Here is a 4,736-nt window from a genome sequence, read left to right on the forward strand (position 1 = left end):
TATACTGTGATTCTACAATGGGATGCCAAAAGTATAAACAAACAGCAGCACATAGTGATAGGAACAAGCTCCAAGAGTTTCACAAATATAATGTTAGGTAGATCCAGGCCTGGTAGAGCATGCATGTAATCCTAGGCATTAAAAATGGTGCTTGGAGTGGTGGCACATCTATGTGAGTTCAAGGCCAGCCTGGCCTACAAGTGGAGTTCTTTTTTTTTTTGGTTTTAGGACACAGGGTTTCTCTGTATTGATTTGGAAGGCTGTCGGACCAGCCCGGCCTCAAACTCATAAAGATCCGCCTGCCTCTGCCTCCCAAGTGCTGGGATTAAAGGCATGTGCTACCACCGCCCGGCCAAGTGAGTTCTAAGACAGAATTACATTGACCCTTTCTCAACACACACATACACACACACTCACACACACACAATTAAGTAGAACTTGAAAAGAAAATGGTATCTCATACACAAACTTCATAGACAGGCAAAACTAATTTATGTAGTTCGTAAACTCTAAGTGAAATAGGTACTGTGAAAAAAAGCATTCAGTATGCTGCCAGGTAGTACACAACTGTAATCCCAGCAATTTTGGAGGCATAGGCAAGAGGGTCACAAGTTCAAAGGCAGCCTAGGCTTCATAGGAGTTCAAAATCCATCAGGACAACTTAGCCAGACTGTCTAAAATTAAGAATGTTTTCTTTAGCAGTACATAAACTAAACTAAAAGTTGGAACAATACAGAGAATATTACATGGCCCCTGCACAAAGGTAACACACAAATTCGTGAAGCAGTCCATGTTTTTTTAAATGTAAGATTTTTACTTTTATTTATATGTGCATCTCTATGCAGGTTTGTGCATGTGAGTGCAGTGCCTGTGTATGCCAGAAGAGGGCACCAGGTTCCCTGGAGCAGGAGCTGCAGTCAGTGGTGAGCTGCCTGATGTTGGTTCCGGGAACTGAACTCCAGTCCTCTGCAAGGGCAACAATTGTTCTTTACCACCGCACCATCTCTCCAGCCCCTAAAAATAAATTTTTAAAAGGAGCCTGGGGCTTGCCCTGAGCTCAATTCCCAGTACTTTTTTTTCTCTTTGAGACAGGGTCTGACTACTTAGCCCTGGTAGAATTTACTATGTAGATCAGAGCTGCTTCTGCAGCCTGAGTTATGGTCTTAAAAGGGTACAGCTCTTTTAAAAATTATATAGTACCTGTTTAGAAATAAAGGGGAGCCAGGCGGTGATGGCACATGCCTTTAATCCCAGCAGTCAGGAGGCAGAGGCAGGCGGATGGATCTCTATAGTTTGAGACCAGCCTGATCTATAGAGTGAGTTCCAGGACAGCCTCCAAAGCCACAGAGGAACCCTGGCTCGAATTTTTTTTTTAAAAAGTTAAAAGGGGAGGGGAAGAGCTGTATCAGATAGAATTAGGAAATCAAGATGAGAAGTTAATAGTTACTTAAAACAAGGAAAACAATGCCTGTCAGTATTCATAACAGCTCCAGCTCAAACTTGTCTCCTGTCCCAGAAACATTTGGCCAAACTCAAAGGATCTATAGGACCTGAGGGGTTGGGAGTATTCAAAGAACTCTGGAAACAGTTGCCAGGTAGCTGCTCCTCCAGGTCCACTGAGGGTGAAGGGAAACAGACTTCAAGATGCTTGCAGTACACTTCCCAGCCAAAGGTCTGAAGTTTCATTCTTCCAAATCATATGTTAAAAGAAACCTACAGCTTTTCATTTAAAACTCAATTGCTCCTAAGGTGCCATGATTATGTAAATGGAGAGCTGAGTCATTTTGCCTTTCCCATTAAAGCTACTGCTCCAAGGTATGGCTGAGTCTGGCCTACCAGGGGAAAGCCCAATACAGAGTCTCTCTGGAAAATAATTAGAGTGTTATTTTTTTCCTTGTTGTTTTTCCAGACAGGGTTTCTCTGTGTAGCTTTGGAGGCTGTCCTGGCACTCACTCTGTACACCAGGCTGGCCTCAACTCACATACATGGCTTTAGTCCCAACACTCAGAAGGCAGAGGCATGTTCCACCACCACCACCCTACACCCGACACCCACCCCCTCCACCTGTGTGGTTGGGTTTTTTGTTTGGTTGGTTTTTCAAGACAGGGTTCCCCTGTGTAACAGCTCTGGCTGTCCTGGAACTCGCTCTATAGACCAGATTGGTTTCAAACTCACAGAGATCCACCTGCCTCTGCCCTTTTTTAGTGATGTTTTTAAAAAGACAACATCTCTACATAACCCTGGCTGCCCTGAAATTCACTATGTAAACCAAATTCATAAATCTGCCTTGCCTCTGCCTACTAAGTGCTATGATTAAAGGTCTGTGCCACCCCGGTAGTGATTTGAGATAAAGAATTTTATTGAGTGCTTAAAATGGCAGGGGTGTGGATGTAGCTCAATGGCAAAATATGTGCTAAACCTTTAGAAAGCACTGGCTTTAATCTGCAGCACCAAAATAAAATTCCAGATCTTTAATCCCAGCACTCAGGAAGCTAAAGCAGGAAGTTTGTTTCACATTTACATTTATTAATATTCTTGGGACTAGGTAAGAGCTCTGGCTACTCTTCCAGAGGACCTGGGTTCTGTTTCCAGTACCCACATGGCAGCTCACAACCACCTGTAACTCCAACTACAGGAGATCCAATGCCTGTTCTGATACCTCTTCTAACCTCTACAGGTTCCTGAATACACTCAAGAACATACACACAAAATTAAGTCTTTTTTTAGTCTGTGTGTATATATGGGTGAAGGAGTGCCATGGCACATGTAATGTCAGAATATCTTATATACATATAAAATTCAAAACAAAAACTAGAACCTCAGTTCCCCAACATGGTTAAAAAAAGCAAGCCTTGAACACCCTGACCAAGATGGTTAACAGCAATTATGCCTTTTATGAACTCCATTTTTATCTGTAGTTTCAGAAATGTCTGCACTTGCTAGGGATGTAGCTCAGTGATAGCGTCCTTGCCTGCCCAGCATGAGCAAGGACCTATGTTTAATACCTCGTACAAGGAAAAAGGAGGAGAATGGTTCAGTTAGGTATAGTGGTTCGGCCTGTAATCCCAGCACCCTGGAGACAGATACAGAAGGAATGCCACAGATTCAAGGCCAGCCTGGTCTACATAAAGAGTTCCAGGCTAGGGCTGCATGATGAAACTCCATTGCAGCACACACAGGGGAAGGGGTGGCTGGTATGATACACATGCCTTTAATCCCAGCACTCAGGAGGCAGAGGCAGGTGGACCTCTAAGAGTTTGAGGCCAGCCTGGTCTACATAGTCAGTTCCAGGTACAAGAAAACTTTGTCTCAAAAGGAAAAGAAAGAAATGCTGGGGAGGGGGGATAAAATGGCTTAGTGGGTAAAGAAGTTTGCTGACAAGCCTGAAGGTCTGCATTCAATCCATGGGATCCATATGGTGGAAGAAGAAAATTGACTTCCCAGGTTGTCTTGTCATCTGATCTTTATATGTGTGCTATGGCACACAAATGTCCCCATATAAACCAGGTGGTAGTGGCACACACCTTTAAACCTGGCACTTGTGAGGCAGAGGCAGGCAGATCTCTGTGAGTTCAAGGCCAGCCTGGTCTACAGAGCCAGTGCCAGGACAGGCTCCAAAGCTACACAGAGAAACCCTGTCTAGACAAACGAACAAAAAAGTCCCCATTTATACAAATGAACAAAATAACTTAAGTGTAATAAGAAATGTTGATGTTGATCTTTGTGTATGTCCATAATCCCACAAGCAGGGGTTCAGGCAGGAGGATCCATGCAATTTCCAGCCCATGCCTCACACACAACTAAATAATGAAAAGCTATGCCCTGAACCTAGGTGATTCAAGTACCTGAGCTAAGTGGGGTGGAGAAGTTATAACAGAGTTTATTCTTATCATTCCTAGTCTAATATCTTCCTCTTTTTCTATTTCCCAAGCGCCTAGAAAACTGAGCCTATGATGTGGAGAGTATGCTTTAAACATATAAACTCCCACAGAACTAAAAGCAAAATTTAACACAAGAGTTAAAAAGAACGAAAGAAAACAAAAGCAGAGCCTAGGAGCTAGACACTCAGGAGTTGGAGAGCTTGCTGTGCAACCATGAGGACCCAAACTTGGATCCCAGCATTCATCTACTGGCTCCAGATTCAGAAAGAGATCTGCCTCAAAGGAATAAAGCAGATGGAGATAAAAAGATACCTGATGCCGGGCGGTGGTGGCGCACACTTTTAATCCCAGCACTCGGGAGGCAGAGGCAGGCAGATCTCTGTGAGTTCGAGGCCAGGCTGGACTGACAGCCTCCAAAACAATACATAGAAACCAAAAAAAAAAAAAAGATACCTGATGTCCTCATCCAAATCTCTAAATCTCTAGAATACACATACAAACATACTGCTACTCTCCCCTTCCCCCCCTTTGCCCCTTTTCCCCACTCAGACACACACACACACACACACACACACACACACACACATTTGGGACTGGGAATAGTCTTGCTGCTCTTACAGAATTCAGTCCCCAGCACCCAAGTCTGGCAACTCACAAACAGGTGGTGGTGGCACATGCCTTTAATTCCAGCACTCAGAAGGCAGAGACAGACAGATCTCTGTGAGTTTGAGGCCAGCCTGGTTTACAGAGCCAGTTCCAGGACAGGCTCCAAAACTACAGAGCAACCCTGTTTTGTTAAAAAAATTCTAGCTCTATGTGTTCAGATACCTGGTTCCACAAACATGCATTCTCACA

At 44.0% G+C, this 4,736-nt stretch overlaps 1 non-coding gene across 1 annotated transcript; it reads left to right on the top strand.

Annotated features, from left to right (window-relative positions):
* The first annotated feature begins 694 nt into the window (after positions 1-694).
* On the top strand, positions 695-798 carry LOC121140076. Its single transcript, XR_005876915.1, has one exon. It is a non-coding gene; the product is annotated as a U6 spliceosomal RNA (small nuclear RNA).
* The last annotated feature ends 3,938 nt before the right edge of the window (positions 799-4,736 follow it).

Source organism: Mesocricetus auratus, unplaced genomic scaffold (genome assembly GCF_017639785.1).
Source record: "Mesocricetus auratus isolate SY011 unplaced genomic scaffold, BCM_Maur_2.0 Super-Scaffold_100003, whole genome shotgun sequence".
NCBI classification, from domain to species: domain Eukaryota; kingdom Metazoa; phylum Chordata; class Mammalia; order Rodentia; family Cricetidae; genus Mesocricetus; species Mesocricetus auratus.